This window comes from Tamandua tetradactyla, chromosome 3 (genome assembly GCF_023851605.1).
Source record: "Tamandua tetradactyla isolate mTamTet1 chromosome 3, mTamTet1.pri, whole genome shotgun sequence".
Classification (NCBI taxonomy): Eukaryota; Metazoa; Chordata; class Mammalia; order Pilosa; family Myrmecophagidae; genus Tamandua; species Tamandua tetradactyla.
In genome coordinates, this window is record NC_135329.1 from 143,558,454 (window position 1) to 143,583,523 (window position 25,070).

General features: G+C 37.5%; 1 protein-coding gene across 2 annotated transcripts in view; it reads right to left on the reverse strand.

Annotated features, from left to right (window-relative positions):
• The window catches only part of SLC25A12 (solute carrier family 25 member 12), a 147,871-nt gene that overhangs the window by 67,048 nt on the left and 55,753 nt on the right, over positions 1-25,070 (reverse strand). The window lies entirely within an intron of this gene.

A 25,070-nucleotide genomic window follows, 5' to 3' on the forward strand; every position in this document is an offset into this window, starting at 1 on the left:
TCCTGACCTCTACCCACTGGATACCAATAGTACCCCACAATTAAAAAAAACAAAAAAGTATCCAGACATTGCTAAATGTTACCTGGGGTACAAAACTGCACCACTGAGAACTACTGTTCTAGACCTAATTACAGATTTGCGAAAAACACAAGGGACAAAGGAAGATGCTGAACACCAGCAAGAGAGCACAATCAGAAAAAAAAATGAAGACTATAGGGAACTACAGAGCAAACATCCTAAGATGGCAAGAAAAAAGTTTTTCAGGAGGGGGAAGCTCAATTTTAAAATACCAATGACATATAAAATTAATTACAATACACAGATCTTATTTGGAGCCCAAATAACACAAACTATAAAAAATATATATTTTTAAATTTATAAGACTAAATTGAATACAACGTATTAAAAGGAATATAGACCATGACCTAATGGAATTTATCTCGGAATGCTAGAGTGGTTCAATAGAAGAAAATCAATCAATACAATACACCTCATTAATAGAATGAAGGGGGAAAACACATCATCTTGATGAAAAGAAGGCATTTAACAAAGTCCAGTGCTCTTTCTTGAATAAAAAAAAAAACTAGGAATAAAAGGGAATTTCCTCAACATGATAATAGGCCTATATAAAAAATAGGCAGCTAACATCATACTCAACAGTAAAGACTGGAAGTTTTCCCTTTAATATCAGGAACAAGACAAGGATGCCTGCTTTCACCACTGCTATTCAACATTATAGTAGAAGTGTTAGCTAGAATAATTGGGCAAGGAAAAGAAACAAAAAACATCCAAATTAGAAAGCAAAGAGTAAAGTTAACTCTGTTTGCAGATGATACAATCTTATATATAGAAGATTCCACAGAATCCACTAGAAAGTATTAGAGCTAATAAATTAATTCAGCAAAATGGCAGGATAAAAGATTGACATGCAAAATTCCATTAGGGGGCGGGCCGCGGTGGCTCAGCGGGCAAGAGTGCTTGCCTGCTATGCCGGAGGACCCCGGTTCGATTCCCGGCCCCAGCCCATGTAAGAAACAAACAAACAAACAAAATATAATAAAACAAGAAAATGTTTAAAGATGTTTCCCTTTCTTCCTCCCTTCCTTCCTTCCATCCTTCCTTCCTTCTCTCTGTCTTTCCTTCCCTTCCTCCCTCTCTCTTTAAAAAAAAAAAAAAAAAAAAAAAAAAAAAATTCCATTAGGTTTCTACAGAAACCAGCAATGAACAATGTGAAAAGGAAATCAAGAAAACAATTCCAAAGAAAGCATCTAAAAGAACAAAATATCCAGGAATGAATTTAAGGAAAGACATAAAAGACCTATGCGGACTTCCTGGAAGATGGCGGCTTAGTAAGACGCGCGGATCTTAGTTTCTTCTCCAGGGCAGCTACTAGGGGACTAGAAACGATACAGAAAGCGCCCAAAGCCACAACAGAGATAAAAAAGACAGAGTACCCCATCCTGGAACGGCTGGCAGGCTGAGAGAAGCAGCTCGGGTGAGATTGCCGAGGCGCGCGGGCCTCACCGGGCGGGGCGGGAAGCGGCCGGAGTTACTCCCTTCCCCCTTCCCGGGCCGGCTGGGAGAATGGGAGAGGCGGTCCCCTGAAACCAAGGCGGCTGGCGTTCACACCACGCGCAACCCCCCGGACCAACTGAGAGAATTGGATCGGAAATCCTCAGGCCGTGGAGAACGGTGACGGGTGGGGGAGGCCCCTTCCAAACCCGTGACTCCCGGGGAACGTGTACTCTCCCAGGCGGGCTGCTGCCGCTGGCGCCCTCTCGCCACGCTTGTCGCCCAGGGCTGACTAGGAAATTCGGACGGGCTCTTTCCCGGGCTGCGGCGACCAGCAACCCTACCTGCGTTCGGACCCTGGGCTGGCTCAAGCCGCTTCGGCTAGCGAACTCCCCCGGACGGCGAGAGTTTTCCAAAGTTTAAGGTCCCACAGCACCTTTTACTGGTGGGACCCGCAGACAAACGTGTGCCACGAGCGCCACCTACTGGGCAGGATAAGAAAAACAGAACCCAGAGATTTCACAGGAAAATCTTCCAAACTTTTGGATCCAATACCCAGGGAAATCTGTCTAAATGCGCAGACGCCAACAGAAGATAACGGATCACGCTCAAATAATTGAAAATATGGCCCAGTCAAAGGAACAAACCAATAGTTCAAATGAGATACAGGAGCTGAGACAACTAATGCTAAATATACGAACAGAAATGGAAAACCTCTTCAAAAACGAAATCGATAAATTGAGGGAGGACATGAAGAAGACATGGGCTGAACATAAAGAAGAAATAGAAAAACTGAAAAAACAAATCACAGAACTTATGGAAGTGAAGGACAAAGTAGAAAAGATAGAAAAAACAATGGATACCTACAATGATAGATTCAAAGAGACAGAAGATAGAATTAGTGATTTGGAGGATGGAACATCTGAATTCCAAAAACAAACAGAAACTATCGGGAAAAGAATGGAAAAATTTGAACAGGGTATCAGGGAACTCAAGGACAATATGAACCGCATAAATATACGTGTTGTGGGTGTCCCAGAAGGAGAAGAGAAGGGAAAAGGAGGAGAAAAACTAATGGAAGAAATTTTCACTGAAAATTTCCCAACTCTTATGAAAGACCTAAAATTACAGATCCAAGAAGTGCAGCGTACCCCAAAGAGATTAGACCCAAATAGGCGTTCTCCAAGACACTTACTAGTTAGAATGTCAGAGGTCAAAGAGAAAGAGAGGATCTTGAAAGCAGCAAGAGAAAAACAATCCATCACATACAAGGGAAACCCAATAAGACTATGTGTAGATTTCTCAGCAGAAACCATGGAAGCTAGAAGACAGTGGGATGATATATTTAAATTACTAAAAGAGAAAAACTGCCAACCAAGACTCCTATATCCAGCAAAATTGTCCTTCAAAAATGAGGGAGAAATTAAAACATTCTCAGACAAAAAGTCACTGAGAGAATTTGTGACCAAGAGACCAGCTCTGCAAGAAATACTAAAGGGAGCACTAGAGTCAGAACCGAAAAGACAGAAGAGAGAGGTATGGAGAAGAGTGTAGAAAGAAGGAAAGTCAGATATGATATATATAATACAAAAGGCAAAATGGCAGAGGAAAATATTATCCAAACAGTAATAACACTAAATGTTAATGGACTGAATTCCCCAATCAAAAGACATAGATTGGCAGAATGGATTTAAAAACAGGATCCTTCTATATGCTGTCTACAGGAAACACATCTTAGACCCAAAGATAAACATAGGTTGAAAGTGAAAGGTTGGGAAAAGATATTTCATGCAAATAACAACCAGAAAATAGCAGGAGTGGCTATACTAATATCCAACAAGTTAGACTTCAAATGTAAAACAGTTAAAAGAGACAAAGAAGGACACTATATACTAATAAAAGGAACAATTAAACAAGAAGACATAACAATCATAAATATTTATGCACCGAACCAGAATACCCCAAAATACATGAGGAATACACTGCAAACACTGAAAAGGGAAATAGACACAAATACCATAATAGTTGGAGACTTCAATTCCCCACTCTCATCAATGGACAGAACATCTAGACAGAGGATCAATAAAGAAATAGAGAATCTGAATATTACTATAAAGGAGCTAGACTTAACAGACATTTATAGGACATTACATCCCACAACAGCAGGATACACCTTTTTCTCAAGTGCTCATGGATCATTCTCAAAGATAGACCATATGCTGGGTCACAAAGCAAGTCTTAACAAATTTAAAAAGATTGAAATCTTACACAACACTTTCTCGGATCATAAAGGAATGAAGTTGGAAATCAATAAGAGGCGGAATGCCAGAAAATTCACAAATACCTGGAGGCTCAACAACACACTCTTAAACAACGAGTGGGTTAAAGAAGAAATTGCAAGAGAAATTAGTAAATACCTCGAGGCAAATGAAAATGAAAACACGACATATCAAAACTTATGGGATGCAGCAAAGGCAGTGCTAAGAGGGAAATTTATTGCCCTAAATGCCTATATCAGAAAAGAAGAAAAGGCAAAAATTCAGGAATTAACTGTTCAATTGGAAGAACTGGAGAAAGAACAGCAAACTAATCCCAAAGCAAGCAAAAGGAAAGAAATAACAAAGATCAGAGCAGAAATAAATGAAATTGAAAATATGAAAACAATAGAGAAAATCAATAAGACCAGAAGTTGGTTCTATGAGAAAATCAATAAGATTGATGGGCCCTTAGCAAGATTGACAAAAAGAAGAAGAGAGAGGATGCAAATAAATAAGATCAGAAATGGAAGAGGAGACATAACTACTGACCTCACAGAAATAAAGGAGGTAATAACAGGATACTATGAACAACTTTACGCTAATAAATACAACAATTTAGATGAAATGGACGGGTTCCTGGAAAGACATGAACAACCAACTTTGACTCAAGAAGACATAGATGACCTCAACAAACCAATCACAAGTAAAGAAATTGAATTAGTCATTCAAAAGCTTCCTAAAAAGAAAAGTCCAGGACCAGATGGTTTCACATGTGAATTCTACCAAACGTTCCAGAAAGAATTAGTACCAATTCTCCTCAAACTCTTCAAAAAAATCGAAGTGGAGGGAAAACTACCTAATTCATTCTATGAAGCCAACATCACCCTCATACCAAAACCAGGCAAAGATATTACAAAAAAAGAAAACTACAGACCAATCTCTCTAATGAATACAGATGCAAAAATCCTCAATAAAATTCTAGCAAATCGTATCCAACAACACATTAAGAGAATTATACATCATGACCAAGTAGGATTCATCCCAGGTATGCAAGGATGGTTCAACATAAGAAAATCAATTAATGTAATACACCATATCAACAAATCAAAGCAGAAAAATCACATGATCATCTCAATTGATGCAGAGAAGGCATTCGACAAGATTCAACATCCTTTCCTGTTGAAAACACTTCAAAAGATAGGAATACAAGGGAACTTCCTTAAAATGATAGAGGGAATATATGAAAAACCCACAGCTAATATCATCCTCAATGGGGAAAAATTGAAAACTTTCCCCCTAAGATCAGGAACAAGACAAGGATGTCCACTATCACCACTATTATTCAACATTGTGTTGGAGGTTCTAGCCAGAGCAATTAGACAAGAAAAAGAAATACAAGGCATCAAAATTGGAAAGGAAGAAGTAAAACTATCACTGTTTGCAGACGATATGATACTATACATTGAAAACCCGGAAAAATCCACAACAAAACTACTAGAGCTAATAAATGAGTACAGCAAAGTAGCAGGTTACAAGATCAACATTCAAAAATCTGTAGCATTTCTATACACTAGTAATGAACAAGCTGAGGGGGAAATCAAGAAACGAATCCCATTTACAATTGCAACTAAAAGAATAAAATACCTAGGAATAAATTTAACTAAAGAGACAAAAAACCTATATAAAGAAAACTACAAAAAACTGCTAAAAGAAATCACAGAAGACCTAAATAGATGGAAGGGCATACCGTGTTCATGGATTGGAAGACTAAATATAGTTAAGATGTCAATCCTACCTAAATTGATTTACAGATTCAATGCAATACCAATCAAAATCCCAACAACTTATTTTTCAGAAATAGAAAAACCAATAAGCAAATTTATCTGGAAGGGCAGGGTGCCCCGAATTGCTAAAAGCATCTTGAGGAAAAAAAACGAAGCTGGAGGTCTCGCGCTGCTGGACTTTAAGGCATATTATGAAGCCACAGTGGTCAAAACAGCATGGTATTGGCATAAAGATAGATATATCGACCAATGGAATCGAATAGAGTGCTCAGATATAGACCCTCTCATCTATGGACATTTGATCTTTGATAAGGCAGTCAAGCCAACTCACCTGGGACAGAACAGTCTCTTCAATAAATGGTGTCTAGAGAACTGGATATCCATATGCAAAAGAATGAAAGAAGACCCATCTCTCACACCCTATACAAAAGTTAACTCAAAGTGGATCAAAGATCTAAACATTAGGTCTAAGACCATAAAACAGTTAGAGGAAAATGTTGGGAGATATCTTATGGATCTTACAACTGGAGGCGGTTTTATGGACCTTAAACCTAAAGCAAGAGCACTGAAGAAGGAAATAAATAAATGGGAACTCCTCAAAATTAAACACTTTTGTGCATCAAAGAACTTCATCAAGAAAGTAGAAAGACAGCCTTCACAATGGGAGACAATATTTGGAAATGATATATCAGATAAAGGTCTAGTATCCAGAATTTATAAAGAGATTGTTCATCTCAACAACAAAAAGACAGCCAACCCAATTACAAAATGGGAAAAAGACTTGAACAGACACCTATCAGAAGAGGAAATACAAATGGCCAAAAGGCACATGAAGAGATGCTCAATGTCCCTGGCCATTAGAGAAATGCAAATCAAAACCACAATGAGATATCATCTCACACCCACCAGAATGGCCATTATCAACAAATCAGAAAATGACAAGTGCTGGAGAGGATGCGGAGAAAGAGGCACACTTATCCACTGTTGGTGGGAATGTCAAATGGTGCAACCACTGTGGAAGGCAGTTTGGCGGTTCCTCAAAAAGCTGAATATAGAATTGCCATACGACCCAGCAATACCATTGCTGGGAATCTACTCAAAGGACTTAAAGGCAAAGACACAAACGGACATTTGCACACCAATGTTTATAGCAGCGTTATTTACAATTGCAAAGAGATGGAAACAGCCAAAATCTCCATCAACAGAAGAGTGGCTAAACAAACTGTGGTATATACATACGATGGAATACTATGCAGCTTTAAGACAGGATAAACTTATGAAGCATGTAATAACATGGATGGACCTAGAGAACATTATGCTGAGTGAGTCTAGCCAAAAACTAAAGGACAAATACTGTATGGTCCCACTGATGTGAACAGACATTCAAGAATAAATTTGGAATATGTCCTTGATAACAGAGTCCAGCAGGAGGTAGAAACAGGGTAAGATAATGGCCAATTGGAGTTGAAGGGATACAGACGGTGTAACAGGACTAGATACAAAAACTCAAAAATGGACAGCACAATAATACCTAATTGTAAAGTAATCATGTTAAAACATTGAATGAAGCTGCATTTGAGATATAGGTTTTTGTTTTGTTTTGTTTTGATTTTACTATTATTACTTTTATTTTTTTCTCTATATTAACATTCTATATCTTTTTCGGTTATGTTGCTAGTTCTTCTAAACCAATACATATGTACTAAGAAATGATGATCATGCATCTATGTGATGATGTTAAGAATTAATGATTGCATATGTAGAATGGTATGATCTCTAAATGTTGGGTTAATTTCTTTTTTTCCGTTAATTAAAAAAAAAAAAAAAAAGAGAGAAGGGATAATTGGAGCTGAAGGGATACAGACTGTACAACGGGACTGGATATAAAAACTCAGAAATGGACAGCACAATACTACCCAATTGTAATGCAATTATGTTAAAACACTGAATGAAGCTGCATGTGAGGTATAGGTTTTTTGTTTTTGTTTTTGTTTTTGTTTTGTTCTTTCTATTGTTTTAATTCTTATTCTGTTGTCTTTTTTTTTTTTTTTTTTTTTTTTTTTTTTTTTAAAGGAAAGACAGAGAGAAGGAAGGAAGGATAGAAGGAAGGAAGGAAGGAGGAAAGGGAAACATTTTTAAACATTTTCTTGTTTTTATTGTATTCTGTTTCTCCGTTTTTGTTACATGGGGTGGGGCCGGGAATCGAACCGAGGTCCTCCGGCATAGCAGGCAAGCACTTTGCCCGCTGAGCCACCGCGGCCCGCCCTCTGTTGTCTTTTTATTTCTTTTTCTAAATCGATGCAAATGTACTAAGAAATGATGAATATGCAACTATGTGATGTTATTAAGAATTACTGATTGTACATGTAGATTGGAATGATTTCTAATTGTTTTGTTAATTTTTTTTAATTAATAAAAAAAAAACCCATTACTAAAAAAAAAAAAAAAAAAAAGAATTACTGATTGTACATGTAGATTGGAATGATTTCTAATTGTTTTGTTAATTCTTTTTTTAATTAATAAAAAAAATGTTAAAAAAAAAAGAAATAAAAAAAATAAAAAAAAGACCTATGCAATGAAAACTGCAAAACACTGCTGAAAGGAATTAAATAAGACAAATAAACAGAAAGACATTACATGTTCATGGATTGGAAGATTTCATATTGTTAAGATGCTAATACCACCCAAAGAGATTTACAGGTTCAATATAATCCCAATCAAAATTTCAGCAGTCTTTGTTGCAGAAATAGAAAAGCCAATCATCAAATTAGTATGGAAGGAAAAAAAAATGTTAATTTCTAAAAATTTTTAAAATTAAAAAAAAAAATTCTATGGAAGGGGAAGGGGCCCCTAATAGCCAAAAACTATCCTGAAAAAGAACAAAGTTGGAGAAATCATATTTATTGATTTTAAAACATCCCAAAGTTGCAGTAATCAAAACAGTATGGAACGAGCATAAGGACAAACAGACTGGTATAAAACAACTGAGAGTTCAGAAATGAACTCACGTCTATATCCCACTGATTCTCCTTAAACTTTTTTCTTTTTTGGGGGGAGGGAAGGAAGGACGAATGAAAAATCAAAATAGAGAAAGAGAAAAAGAAAAAGAGAGGAAAGGAAATGGGAGAAAGGAAGGAAAAGAGAAGAGGGAAGGAGGGAAAGCACCACGTTCCCCATCTGTCCTCAAATTCTTCATCCAGATCGTACTAGAGCAAAGTATCAGAGGAAGTTGCATTGCATTTCCATCTGGGAGCTGAATACTTCTTGCCTGTTATTCAAAGCAACTCATTTGGTATGCCTGAGCCTTGATATTGTCATCTTTATCAGTCATAATATCAAGATTATACAGTATCTATCCTTTTATGCCTATGTCCTCAAGATTCATCCACATTGTCATACGTTGTGGGTCCTCATTTTGTCTCTTGTTGCATAATATTCCATCATATATATATACACACACATACACACACATTTTATTTATCTGATGATGGGCACTAGGATTGTTTCTATCTTTTAGCAATGATGAATAATGCCACTATGCACATCAGTGTGCAAATGTCTGTTCGAATAATTTCTTTCAGCTCTGCTGGATTTCTACCACATAGTGGTATTTCCAGGTTGTAGGGGAACTTGATGTTTAGTTTTTTGAGGAACCGCCAAATTGTCTTCCACAGTGGCTGTATCATTATACACTTCCACTAACAGTGAATAAGTATTCCAATTTCTCCACATCATCTTATACCTGTAAGAATAGCAGTCATTCTTACAGGTATTAAGATGATAACCCATTGTAGCTTTAATTTGCATTTCCCTTACAGCTAAAGAAGATAAGCAATTCTTCATGCGCTTTTAAGTCATTTGTATTTGCGCCTCAGAAAAATATCTATTCAAATCTTTTGCCCATTTTATAATTGGGCTATTTTCTTTTCTTTTCTTTTTTGTTTTTTTGCTGTTAAATTGTATAATTCCTTTATGTACACAGGATATCAAACCCTTATCTGATGTATGGTTTCCAAATATTTTTTCCCATTGAGTTGGCTGCCTCTTCACCTTTTTGACAAAATTTATTTGAGGCAAAGAAGCTTTTGATTCTGAGGCACGCCCTTTTACCTATTTTTTCTTTCGCTGCTTTTGCTTTAGGAGTAAAGTTCAGCAAACTACCTCCTATTACTAGGTCTTCAAAATGTTTCCCTATGTTTTCTTCCAGGAGTTTTATAGTATATTATAGCTCTCATATTTAGGTCTTTAATCCACTTTGAGTTAATTTTTGTATAAGGTTTAAAAATATCAGTCCTCTTTTATTCTTTTGACTGTTGGTAACCAGTTTTCCCAAGCCCATTTATTAGAAAGACTATTTTATCCCAATTCAATAGATTTGGGAGCTGTTCTAGTTTGCCAGCTGCCAGAATGCAATATACAAGAAATGGAATGGCTTTTAAAAAGGGGAACTAATTTAGTTGCAAGTTTATAGTTCTAAGGCCATGAGAATGTCCAAATTACAGCAAGTATATTAAAATGTTCAAATCAAATATTGTATGGTCTCACTGATGTGAACTAACATGAGTGAATGAACTTGGAGAATTTCAGTTAGGAACAGAAACCATCAGGAGATAGAAATAGGATAGATACTAGGTAATTGGAGCTGAAGGGATATAGACTGTGCAACAGGAATGATTATAAAACTTCAGAAACAGATAGCACAATACTACCTAACTGTAATACAATAATGTTAGAACACTGAATGAGACTGAATGTGAGAATGATAGACGGAGGAGGCTGGGGGCACAAATGAAATCAGAAGAAAAGATAGACGATAAAGACTGAGCTGCTATAATCTAGGAATGCCTAGAGTGTATGACAGTGACTAAATGTACAAATTTAAAAATTTTTTTGCATGAGGAAAAACAAAGGAATGTCAATACTGCAGGGTGTTGAAAACAGATGGTGATTCATATTTTAAGACTTTAACTTATATGTGAGACTACAGCAAAAAATGTTTATTGGGTACAAAACATATGTTTTTAGTAGTGCAGTTCCTAATATAACTTATGTGGACAGCTTAACTGAACACAAGTACATGCAACATTGTGTAGGGCATGAGATTTTGTAGGTTTGTCCAGAGTGATGCCCTGATAAATCCCAGAGTGATTTGAACACTGAATAAAAAAGTATTTGCAAACTCCCTTGGGGAGTTCAACTTCCCCATGTGGAGAATTCCGGATATTCTCACAAGCAGTGGGGACAACCAAAGCAATAGGCCGAGTCCTCAATCTTGGGGTTTGGTTCATATGAAACTTAAACCCCCAAAGGATAGGCTAAGCCTACTTAAAACTAGGCCTATGAGTCACCCCTAGAGAGCCTTTTTTGTTGCTCAAATGTGGCCTCTCTCTCTCAGCCAACATGACAAGCAAACTCACTGCCCTCCTCCTTTCTATGTGGACATGACTCCCAGGGGTGTGGACCATCCTGGCAACATGAGACAGAAATCCTAGAATGAGCTGGGACTCAGCATCAAGGGATTGAGAAAGCCTTCTCGACTAAAAGAGGGAAGAGTGAAATGAGACAATAAAATGTCAATGGCTGAGAGATCCCAGAGTCGACAGGTTATCCTGGAGGTTATTCTTATGCATTAAATACATATCACCTTCTTAGTTAAGGTACAGTGGAGAGGCTGGAGGGAACTGACTGAAAATATACAGCTGCGTTCCAGTAGCTATGTTTCTTGAAGATGATTGTATAATGCTATAGCTTTCACAACATCACTGTGTGACTGTGAAAACCTTGTGTCTGGTGCTGCTTTTATCTATCTTGTCAACAGGCAAGTAAAACATATGGATTAAAAATAAATAAATAATAGGGGGAACAAATGTTAAAATAAACCTAGTAAATTGAAATGCTGGTGATCAATGAGCGGAGGGGGTATGGTATGTATGAATCTTTTTCTTTTTTCTTTTTATTTCTTTTTCTGGATTGATGCAAATGTTCTGGGAGGTGATCAAGGTCATAAATATACAACTATGTGATGATAATGTGAATTATTGTTTATATACCAAGAATAGAATGATCATATGGTAAGAATATTTGTGTTTATATGTTATGTTTAAAAAAATTTAAAAACTTAAAATATAGCAAAAATAGGATTACAAAGCTAAAAAAAAAAAGTGTCCAAATTAAGGCACCAACAAGAGGTTACCCTCACTCAAGAAAGGCCAATGAAGTACAGGGTTTCTCTCTCAACTGGAAAGGAACGTGGTGAATATGGTCTTCAAGCTTTCTCTCCAGGCTTCTTTCATGAAGCTCCGTGGAGGTCATTTTCCTTCATCTCAAAGGCCTCTGGCTACATGGGCTCTGGTAGTTCTAGGGGCTATCTCATTGTACTCAAGCTTTCTCCAAAATATTTCCTCTTTTAAAGTATTCCAGTAAATGAATCAAGACCCACCTGGAACGGGTGGAGTCACATCTCTTTCTAATGAAAGGTTAATACCCACAAGCGGGGGAGTCACATCTCCGTAGAGATAACCGAAAGAAGACTCCAACATACACTAGTGAATAGGGATTAAAAAAACAGTTGCTCCCACAAGATTGAGTAGGATTAAAATATGGTTTTTCTAGGGCACATAAATCCTTTCAAACCAGTACAGGAGTCTTGTCAATTGAACCTAAGTTTGGTGGTCAATCTCTACTCCCAATTTAGTTCCACTGAACAATACTTCTATCTTGATGCCACTACCATGTTGTTTTGACAACTATGCCTTTGTAATAAGCTTTAAAGTTGGGAAGTGTTAATCCTCCCACTTCACTCTTCTTTTTTAGGATATCTTTAGCAATTTGGGGTTCCTTTCCCTTCCAAATGAATGTGATAACTAGCTTTTCCAAGTCTTCAAAATAGCTTGCTGGAATTTTATTTGGTATTGCATTGAATGTAAGAATCAATTTAGTTAGGACTCATATCTTAGCAACATTCAACCTTCCTATCCATGAGCATGGAATATCTTTCCACCAGGTGAGATCTTCTTTAATTTCTTTAAATATTTTGTACTTTTTTGTGCACAGGTCCTTTACTAACCTAGTCAAGCATATTCCTAAGTACTTGATTGCTTTTTTTAGTGGCTAGTTTGAATGGAATTTTTTCCTTAATTGTCTCCATATTTAAGACACATTTGTATGCAGAAACATTTCTGATTTTTACACATTTATCTAGTATCATACCACTATACTAAATTTGTTCATTAACTCAAGCAGCTTTGTTGCAGATTTCTCAGGATTTTCCAAGTATAGGATCATGTCATCTACGAATAGTGAAAGTTGTACTTCTTTCATACCTATTTGGATGCCTTTTATTTCTTTCTCCTGCCTAACTGCTCTTGCTAGGACTTCTAGCACATCATTCAATACTAGTGGTGTGTGCTGGTTTGAAAATATTACGCACCTCAGAAAAGTCATGTTTTAATCCTCACTCATTCTTGTGGAAGCAGCTGTTTTCTATTAACCCTGATTCAATACTGTAGGTTGGAAACTTTTATTATAGTATCTCAGTGGGAGATGTGACACACCCAATTGTGGGTGTGACCTTTGATTAGATGGAGATTTGACTCCACCCATTCCAGGTAGGTCTTGATTAGCTTACTGGAATACTTAAAAAGAGGAAACAATGCGAAGGAACAATATAGCCAAGAAAAACGACAGAAGATTCAGAACAACTTCACAGCAGAGCTGACAAAAGTTTGGACATGTGGAGAACAGAGACACAAATGTTTGGAGACGCTTGGAGCCCAGCGGATGTTGTCATGAGATGTCAAGCAAGCCAAAACCTGGAGAGGCAGATGCCTGCCACGTGACTACCCAGCTGACAAAGGTGTTCCTAACCCATGGACCTTCCCTGGGTGAAGGTAACCTCTTGTCGGTGCCTTAATTTGGACACTTACACTTCCTTAGAAATGTAAACTAGTAACTCATTAAATTCCCCATTATAAAAGCTGTTCCAGTTCTGGCATATCACATTCCAGTAGCTTGCAAACTAACACAAGGTGACAATAGGCATCCCTGTCTCATTCCTGATCTTAAGGGGAATGCTTTAGATCTCTCCCCATTGAGAATAATGCTGGCTATGTATTGTTCATACATGCCTTTAATGATGTTGAAGTTTTCTACAATTCCTGCTTTTTCTAGTGTTGGTACTACAAAAGGATGCTGAATTTTGTCAAATCATTCTTCAGCATCAACTGATAGGATTATATGATTTTTCCCATCGATTTTATTATAACATTAATTGATTTTCTTACCCTTGCATTCCTGGAAGAAATCCCAGTTGGTCAGGATGTATAATTCTTTTAATGTATCGCTGGATTCAATTTGTTAGAATTTTATTGAGAATTTTTACATTTATGTTCATTAAGGAAATCTGGGCTATAATTTCCTTTTCTTGTAACATCACTATCTAGTTTTTGGTATTAAAATGATACTAGCTTCACAAGCATAGCCTACCTATAGATATATCTGAGAGTTACCTCTGGATGACCTCTTTTGTTGCTCAGATGTGCCCTCTCTCTCTCTCGCTCTAAGCCCAACTCTGCACATGAAATCATGCCCTCCTCCCTACATGGGACATGACATCCAGGGGTGAAAGTCTACCTGAGGTATAGGAGATGACTCCCAGGGATGAGCCTGGCCTGGCACTGTGGAAACAACAATGCCATCCTGACCAAAAAGGAGGAAAGAAGTATAATAAATAAGGTATCAGTGGCTGAGAGATTTCAAATAGAGTTGAGAGGCTACTCTGGAGGTCACTCTTACACAAGCTTCAGTTAGACATTGTTACCTATCATAACTTGCCAAACCACAACCAAAACAATTCCTGCCAATTCCAAAAAAACACCTAGAGCATCATATAATATTCTACAAAGGTTCCATGCACTAGGGTAATTTTCTAAAACCTAGAACCTATAAATGAGTCCCTGGACCAGATAAGTCCTGAAACGCAGAGGGGCCAGCCTCTCCAAAACATAAACTAGTTCCATCCCCCTATCCCATATATCAACAGCCCTTACCAACATGAAAAAGCTAGAATAAGCATAGCTCAAATACCCCTCATGAATGGGAGAAAGATCAGAGGTGATGGTGGAGTCATACAGAAAAGGTAGGGTTTAGCAAATGAGTAAGACTGCTGACTCATTATATTGATTTTTCTTTTAGTCTCCAGTATTTTAGAGCAGCTAGAAGTAAAAACCTAAAATTGTGGAATTGTAACCTATAGCAAACTCTGAAATCTGTTCTAAAACCAATTGTTGTGATGTGCTTTGAAATTTATTGCTGTTTTGTATATATGTTATTTTTCACAAAAAAATGTTGATTGGGATAATAAATGCACAGCTATACGATCACACTGTGATGCACTGTACACTTTGGATGATCACATGGCATGTGAATAGATAATACATTTCAATAAAAAAAGAAACCAAAAAATAAAAATTAAAAAAAAATTTCAAATGATATTAGCTTCACAAAATGAGTTAGGCAATGATACTTTTCCCTCAATTTTGGGAAAGAGTTTGAGCAAAATTGGTATTAGTTCTTTTTGGAATGTTTGATAAAATTCCCCTGTGAAGCCACCTGGCCCTGGATTTTTCTTTGTAGGGAGTTTTCTTTTTCCCCAGCAGATCCCATCATATTTTTAAAATATATTTTACACACACACACTATGTTACAGTGATTATCTCAGACTGTTAGATTATATATGTTATTAATTTTTAAAAATATTTTATTGAGAAATCTTTACACACACAATCCATCCACAGCATACAATGGCTCACATTATCAACACAATCATTTTTAGAATATATGCATCACTCCAGAAAAAGAAATGAAAAGAAGAAACTCATACATGCCATACTCCTTACCCCTCCCTCTCAGTGACCACTAGCATTTCAATCTACCCAATTTTTTTTACCGCTTATCCTCCCTACTATTTACTTATTTTTCCTTATTTTTTTCCTCTTCTGCCCATACCCTGAATAAAAAGAGCATTAGACACAAGGTTTTCACAATTACATGGACACAATGTAAAAGCGATATAGTTATACAATCATCTTCAAGAATCAAGGCTACTGGAACAACAGTTCAACAGTTTCAGGTATGTTCCTCTAGCCACTCCAATTCACCATAAACTAAAAAGGGCTATTTATATAATGCATAATAATAACCTCCCAAGATAATCTCTCAACTCTGTTTGAAATCTCTCAGCCACTGAAATTTTATTTTGTATCATTTTTCTTTTCCCCATTTTGGTCACAAAGGCTTTCTCAATCCCACACTGCCAGGTCTCAGCTCATCCCCAGGAGTCATGTTCCACATTACCAGGGAGATTTACACCCCTGGGAGTCATGTCCCACATAGTGGGGAGGGCAGTGAGTTCAACTGCTGAGTTGGCTTAGAGAAAGAGGCCACATCTGAGCAACAAGAGTTTTCTGGGGGTGACTCCTAGGCATAATTATGAGTAGGCTTAGCTTCTCCTTTGTAGGAATAATATAATAATAGGGTCAAACCCCAAGATTGAGGGCTCAGACTATTGAACTGGTTGTTTCCACTGCTTGAGAGAATATCAGGAATTCCCCAAATGGGGAAGCTTAATATTTCCTCCTTTCTCTCCAGGGTCCCAAGGGGACTATGGTAGTTAGGTTCAGGTGTCAAGTTGGCCAGGTGAAGGTACCTAACTCTGTTGCTGTGGACAAACCAATGGTATGTGAATTTCATCTGCTGCTGATTACATCTGCAGTCGGCTAGGGGAGATGCCTGCTGCAATGAATGATGTTTGATCTAATTGGCTGGATGCTTAAATGAGAGAGCTCAATGCAGCACAGCCCAAGCAGCTTAGCATACCTCATCTCAGCACTTGCAGCTCAGCTCAGGCTTTTGGAGATGCAGAAAGGAATCACCCTGGGGGAAAGCTGTTGGAACTCAGGGGCCTGGAGAGAAGGCCAGCAGAGATCGCCCTGTGCCTTCCCGTGTGAGAAAGAACCTCAGTTGAAATTTAGCTACCTTTCCTCTGAAGAATTATACAGTTTTAACTAAATAAATCCCCTTTTATTAAAAGTCGATCTATCTCTGGTGTGTTGCATTCTAGAACAGGGACTTTGCAAATTTTTTTTATTCTCTGCCCAATTTACTTTGGTATATATCGGGGCATCACACTAACCTACACAAACCAACAAGACCTCACACCCTATGCAAGATTACATGTAATTATGGTGTTCAAATAAACTGAACTTACGAGTTAAATTAGATAATGTGCTACCTAAAATACACATTCCGCACCAAATAAACATCTCTGCAATTGTTCTCACACAGAAGCTGAAGTTTTAAAATATTTACAATATCACCCTTTACCCTGAATTCTGATTTACCTTAGTCCTATCCAGATAAGCTTCATTCAGATCTCTTCTCTAGTCGAAGTCTTATCAATTTTTGTAGGAAGACTTAATTCCTAATTGAATCTCTCCGCTCATAAATGCTTTGTTTGGATCCTCTATTTCTTCTTGAGACAGTGTTGGTAATCATGTTTCTAGAAATTTGTCCATTTCATCTAAGTTATCTAGTTCGTTGGCATATAGTTGCTCATAATATCTTATGATTTTTTAATTTCTTCAGGACCCATAGCAATGACTCCCTCCTCACTTCTAATTTTGTTTATTTGCACCCTCTCTTTTTTTTTTCATAGTCAGTCCTGCTAGGGGTCCATGAATTTTATTGATTTTTCTCAAAGAAGAACCAACTTTTAGTTTCGTTGATTCTATTGGTTTTGTTTTTTGTTGTTGTTCATCTACTTCTGCTTTAATCTCTGCTATTTCTCTTCTTCTATTTACTCTCGGGTTAGTTTGCTGTTCTTTCTCTAGTTCCTCCAGGTGAGCAGTTAGGTCCTCTATTTTTACTCATTCTTCTTTTATAATGTAGGCATTTAAGGTGATAAACTTCCCTCTCAGCACTACCTTTGCTGCATCCCACAAATTCTGATAGGCTGTACCTTCATTTGCATTCATCTCCAGGTATTAACCAATTTCTCCAACAATTTTCTCTTTGCCCCACTGATTGTTTAAAAATGCATTGTTTAATCTTCACATATTTGTAAAAATTCTGATTCTTTGGTGATGATTGTTAATTTCCAATTTAATTCCACTGTAGTCAGAGAAAGTGTTTTGAATAATTTCAATCTTATATTAAATTTATAAAGACCTGATTTGTGACCCAGCATATGATCTATCCTGGAGAATGTTTCATGAACACTAGAGAAGAACATATACCCTCATATTTTACAGTATAATAATCTATATATATCAGTCAGGTCTAATTCATTTATCACATTGTTTAAATTCTCTATTTCTTTATTGATCCTCTGTCTAGTTGTTCTATTGATAGAGGAGAGTGGTGTATTGAAATCGCCCACTATTTTTGTTAAAATGTCAACTGCTTCCTTAAATCTAGCCAGTATTTGCCTCATGGACTCTGGAGCTCCTTGATTGGGAGCATAAACATTTATGAATGTTATTTCTTCTTGATAAACTGTCCCTTTCATTAATATGCAATGTCCTTCCTTGTCTCTTATTGACATAATTATATTTAAAGTCAATTTTATGATACTAATACAGCTACCTCTGCTTTCTTCTAGTTAGAGCTTGCACAAAACACATTATTCCATCCTTTCACTTTCAATCTATTTATATCCTTAGGTCTAAGATTAGTCACTTGTACACAGCATATAGATGACTATTTTTAAGCTAATCTGCCAATCTGTATCTTTTAATTGGTGAGTTTACTCCATCAAAATTCAGAGTTATTATTGTAAAGACAATTCTTTCTTTTTCTACAATAAAATAGTTTATGAGCTTTAATGGACACCTAGTGGTATTCTAACTCTAAGCCTGCTTCACCAACTTCAGGCATACAATGAAAATACATCAGTTTAGATATTCAAATCAAGTGCATCTAAACGTCTACCTTATTGTCATGAGAATGTGTTTCTTCCCCTTAAGGGTTGCCATCTCCAGGATCAGTACAAGGACCTCATGTATACTTCTCATTCTGAAGGGTCAACCCTAGATTTTACCATTTCAACAGAGCAACACCAGTGTCTTTTAGGGCTTTGGCTATTGCCACCCCATGGATTTGCTGTTGAAAACATCTCAGGAAGCTTTGTGGAGTCATTGTCCCCTGGGTTAGCCCACAGGTCACCTAACTCTATTTCAGTGGTTTAGAAGTCTGGCTACAGCTGGTGGCAACAGGCAAGGATGATCACTGCTGATTCTGATGGTTTGAAACTGTTGTGCACCCCCAGAAAAGCCATGTTCTTTAATTCTCATTCAATATTGTAGGGAGGGATCTTGTTTATTTAGTTGTTTCCCTGGAGATGTGACACATTCAACTGTGGGTGGGACCTTTTAATTGGTGGTTTCCATGGAGATGTGTGTCCACTCATTCAAGGTGGGTTGCTTAATGGAGCCTTTTAAGAGGGAATCATTTTGGAAAATTCTCATAGCTCAAACAGCCAGAAACATCAGGCGATGCAGAAAGAAAATGCCCCCTGGGAAGGTGTTTGAAACCAGAAGCCAAAGACCCTAGCAGATGCCAGCCACATGTGTTCTCAGCTGACAGAGGTGTTCTGGACCCATCGGCCTGTCTTGAGTCAAGGTATCTTTTCCTGGATGCCTTACTTTGGACATTTTTTAGCCCTGATACTGTAAACTTGTAACTAAGTAAATTCCCCTTTTAAAAGCTGTTCCATTTCTGGTATATTGCTTTCTGGCAGCTTCAGCAAACCAAAACACTGGTTTAACAATTATTTCTCAGTTTGTAGCCAGATTTAGATGCTCTTCCCTATTACTATTAAACTTAGCCAACATGGCTCACTGGTAAGGCAGTTCTTCAATCTACCATCTTATTCTTTAGTATTTATCAGATCTATATGTTTTTTTCCCCTCTCTCTCTTAAAATCCTTTGAGTTACCCTTATTATTACTCTTCAATTTCATACTCTCCTCCATACCTCCCACTCCTATCTTTTTTCTTCAGCTGACATAACTCCCTTTAGTATTTCTTGTCCAGGTCTTTTGTTGGAAAATTCTCTTAACTTTCATTTGTCAGTGAAGGTTTTAATCTCTCCCTCAAATTGAAGGACAGCTTAACAGGAAAAAGATTCTTGGCTGGAAATCATTCTTGCTCAGAATCTTAAATATATCATAACGCTGCCTTCTTGTATCCATGATGGCTGTTAAGTAGTCTGAACTCAGTCTTATATGGTTTTCCTTACAAGCAATGAATTGCTTTTCCCTCGCTGCTTTCATGACTTCTTGCTTCTCTTCAGTATCTTACATTCTGATCAGTATGTGTCTTGGAGTAGGGTTGTTTAGATTTATTCCATTTGGCGTTCACTAACTTCTGTGACTTGCACATCTACGTCTTTTATAAGAGTTGGGAAGTTTTCTCCCATTATCTAGTCAACCTGCCTTCCTATCCCTTTCATCTTCTCCTTTGGGGACACCAATAATTCTTACATTTCTCTGCATCATGTTAGCTTTCATTCCCCTGAAATCTAGTCCATTTTTTCTATGTTTCTTGCCATTTGTTCTTTTATGCGTTCAAGTTCAATTTTTCTATCTTCTAACTCACTTATTCTTTCTTTTGCCTCCTCAAACCTGCTGTTGTATATGCTTTTAATTTGGTCTACAGTATCTTTCATTTCTGTGATATCTGCCATTTTCCTATTTATTCTTTCAAATTCTTCTTTATGTTCTTCCAGTGTCTTTTAAATATCTTTTATTTGTTACTAATATCCTTGATTAGTTGTCCCAAATTCTATATACCCTCCGGTGATTTAATTAGCTCATATGACTAGGCCATATCTACACAAGTCTTAACATGGTTTATGATTTTCTGTTGGACTCAGTATGCAAATGCCTTAATAAAATTACTTTGTAAGTTAACTTCCTTCACGTATCTGTGGTTTTGTATTTAGATTTGCACTGAAAATCCACTTTTGGACTTGGTTTGTCAGTCCTTCTGCCAAACCAAGTCCTGGATCTCACGTGGAGATGGCAATTCTCCTTAAATCTCTATTGAAAACTAGGCAGAAAGGCAATTTGTCAGACTGCACTTTCCACTTCTTTCCCACAGATGGGGCACTTCAGTCACCTCTTCTTCAGGCCCACAGGTCCCTCCTGCAGGTGCCAGCTAAATTAATTAACCAATGAAGTCCAGTTAGGGCCTACCACTTGTGGATCCAAATGTTCTTGTAGCCCCAAAACTCTCACTTGGGATGAAGGACTGGGCATTTCAATTTCCCCTGCATACAGCCAAATCTGGAAATATCTGGTGGGTGGTCATGGCACACAGTTCAGCAGTTTCCTCAGCTTCGCATCTCTGCCCATATAAGCCTGAGGTTTCCAGGCCTCTGTGGCGGCAGGGGATTGACATGGGATACAAATCAATTCCCTCTTGCTGGCCAGTTATAGGGCCAGCAACATTATGTTTCTCCCTGCTCCGTGGGGGAAGATCTTGTAGTAGTCTCTGCCAAAATAAACCATGTGCTTGTGACAGCATGTCTGAGGAGTGAGGTGCAGACACTGTACTCTGGCTAATTGGTTTTGTACGCAAGAAAAGCAAGTCTGTTAGCTTCCAAGTTCCCCCTGGAAACTCCCAGCTTGCAGAGCCAAAAAGGAATATCTTTCTAGCCAGCTGCCAGGATAAGCTGTAATCATGGTGGAGTGCACTCATCACATTCTTTCCATTCCAATATCTCTGCTTTTTCATTCAGGTTCTCCCTAGGTAAAGACGAAGACACTCACTCGAAACTCACACCCTGGGACTGCTGTTCCAGACATTTTTCAGTCCTTTCTCATTGTTGCATGGAGCTGGGATGAACTCAGCCTCTCCTATTCTGCCATCTTGCTGGAAGTCCACCAATTGATTTTTCTAACTTTATATATATATATAATATAACATATATACAAAGCAAAGAAAGAAAAAAGCAACAGTTTTCAAAGCACTATTCAACAAGTAGTTATAGGACAGATCCCAAAGTTTGTCATGGGCTACCATTCCATCATCTCAGATTTTTCCTTTTAGCTACTCCAGAACATTGGAGGCTAGAAGGAATATATAAATTTTTATCATCATTTTTCTTTCTTTTTCATGAAAAATAACATATACAAGAAGTAATAAATTTCAAAGCATAGCACAACAATCAGTTGTAGAACAGATTTCAGAGTTTGATATGGGTTACAATCTCACAATTTTGGGTTTTTACTCCTAGCTGCTCTAAGACACTGGAGACTAAAAGAAATATCAATTTAATGGTTCAGCAATCATATTTGTTTGTTAAATCCTATCTTATCTTATAACTCCACCATCAACTTTGATCTTTCTAGCCCTCTCTTTAGGGGTGTTTGGGCATGGCCATTCTAACTTTTTCATGTTGAAAGGCCTGGCAATAATAACGGGTAGGGAGATAGAACTAGCAGATGTTCTGGAAAGGCTGGCCCCTCTAGGTTTCAGGAATTATCTAGTCCAGTGACCCACGTGGAGGTTGCAGGCATCTGAAAAGTTACCCTAGTGTATGGAACCTTTGCAGAATTTTATATATTGTCCTAGGTGTTCTTCAGGATTGGCTGGAATGGTCCTGGTTGGGGGTTGGCAAGTTAAATGATAGTTAGCAATGTTTAACTGAAGATTGCAAAAGGAGCAACCTCCAGAGTAGCCTCTCGACTCTACCTGAACTCCCTCAGCCACTGATACTTTTATGTTACACTTTTTCCCTCTTTTGGTCAGATAGCATTGATGATGCCATGCTCACAGGACCAGACTCATCTCTGGGAGTCATCTCCACGCCACCAGGGAGACTTTTCCCCCAAATGTCATGTTCCACTTAGCAGGGAGGGCAACGATTTCACTTGCACAGTTGGGCTTAGAGAGACTGAGGCTACATCTGAGCAACAAAAGAAGTCCTCTGGAGGTGCCTCTTAGGCACACCTATAAGTAGCCTAAGCTTTTCCACTATATACAAAAGTCTGACAACAGCAAGCCTCAAGGTCAAGGGCTTGGCCTATTGATTTGGGTATCCCTAAGGTCTGACACAGTATCAGGGGTTTCCCCGATGGTAAAGTTGAATATTTTTTCTCCTACCCCTCAAGAAACTTTGCCAATACTTTTTTATTATCTGCTTAACATATTCTGGGATATATCCAGGCATTACATTAATCTATGCAGGATTAAAAGCCCACATTTTTACTCTGGGTTCTCTGCATTTCAATTGTTTAAATGAGCTATCTAGACAGGTTGAGTTAGATTATGTGCTACAGAAAATTTAGGTTCTGGTCAAAATAAATTTATCTTCCTTTGGTCTCAAAGAGTACGTGAGGTTCTAAAATACAGACAATGTCTTCCTTATCACAGTGTTCTGAATTGCCTTAATCCTGACCTGATCGCCTTCATTATTATCTCTGAATACCAGATTATACATATAGAAAACAGCATCCACAAGAGCTTATAATTTAGGCCCCTGTTTTCTTATAAGTATTTTCTAAATGAGACCGTACAACAATTGCTCTTCTGTTTCTGGTTTATTTTGCCTCACCAAATGTTCCTCAGGTTCATTCGCAATGGTGCATGCCTCACAACTTTGTTCCTTTTTGTGGCAGCACAATATTCGATCATATGTTTATACCATCATTCACAAATCACCAACTGATTTTTAACAAGTAAAAAGTTCACTCAAAAGGGAACAAATAGTCATTTCAACAAATGACGCTAGGAAATCTGGATATCTACATGCACAAGAATGATGGAGGACACTTACCTCACACCATATACAAAAATTAATTCAAAATAAATCAATGACCAAAAGATAAGAGCAAAAACCGTAAAACTCTTAGAAGAAAACACAGGGAAAAATCGTCAAGACCTTGCATTAGTCAATAAATTTTTTTCAAGTATACACCAAAACCATGAGCAATAAAAAATAAAAAAAAGAGAACAAGACATGATAAACAAGACAGCTAATATAACCAAACAACTCACAGTTGGGAAAAAGCATCTGGAAACCACCTATCAGGTAAGAGTTTAATAGCTAGAATATTAAAAAAGAATGCTTATGTGTTGGAAATAGATGGTCATTAATGTCTTAAAACTTCAACTTCTATGTGAGACTAAAGGGAGAAATGTTTATTTGGTGCAAAATTTATATCATTTCTTAATTTGACTTTTTTGGTCAGTTTAATTGAACACCGTAAGTACATGGAACCTTGAAAAGGCCATGAGGATTTTGTTGGTTTGTCCAAGTTAGTGTGATGTCCCGATATATCCCAGAGTGATGTGAACAGTGAATAAAAAAGTATTTGCAAAATCCCCTTGGAGGAATGGGGAGAAAGGGGGGAAAATTCAACTTCCCTACTTGGAGATATTCTCGCAAGCAGTGGGGACAACCAAATCAATAGGCTGAGCCCTCAATCTTGCAGTCTGCCCCTATGAATCTTATCCCTGCAAAGGATAGGCTAAGCCTACTTAAAATTATGCCCAAGCATCAACCCCAGAGCTCTTTTGTGCTCAGATGTGGCCTCTGTCTCTAAGCCAACACAAAAAGTGAACTTTCTGCCCTACCCCTCCCCTCTACGTGGGACATGACTCCCAACGGTGTGAACCTTCCTGGCAATGTGGGACAGAAATCCTAGAATGAGCTGGGACTCAGCATCAAGGGATAGAGACAACCTTCTCGACCAAAAGGGGGAAGAGAGAAATGAGACAAAGTGTTAGTGGTTGAGAGATTTCAAAAAGAGTTGAGAGTTTATCCTGGAGGTTATTCTTATGCATTATATACATATTCCCTTTTTAGTTTATGGTATATTAGAGTAGCTAGAGGGAAGTTTCTGAAACTTTAGAGCTGTGTTCCAGTAGCCATGTTTCTTGAAGATGATTGTATAATGATACAGCTTTTGTAATGTGACTGTTACTGTGAAAACCTTGTCTCTGATGCTCTTTATCTACAGTATGGAATGATGAGTAAAAAATATGGATAAAAAACAAATAATGGGGGATCAAAGGTGAAAATAAATTGAGTTGATTGAAATATTAGTGGTCAATGACAGGGAGGGGTAAGGAGTATGGCATTTTCTTTTTTCTTTTTTATTTCTTTTGCTGGAGAGATGCAAACGTTCAAAGAAACAATCATGGTCATGAATACCCAATTATGTGATGATATTGTGAGCCACTGATTGTACACCACATACAGAATGTTTGCATGCCAAGAATATTTGCATGTTTATTTGCTGTGTACAATAAAAAATATTTTTTAAAAAAGAATGCTTACAACTCAACAATAGAAGGAAAAGCAAACCAATTTAAAATTGGACTAAGAACTTGAATAGACATTTCTCCAAAGATATACAAATGGCCAAAAAGCACATGTAAAGTGTTCAACATAATTAGCCATTAAGGAAAAGCAAAAACAGTAAAGTACAATCATAATAGAACGCCACTTC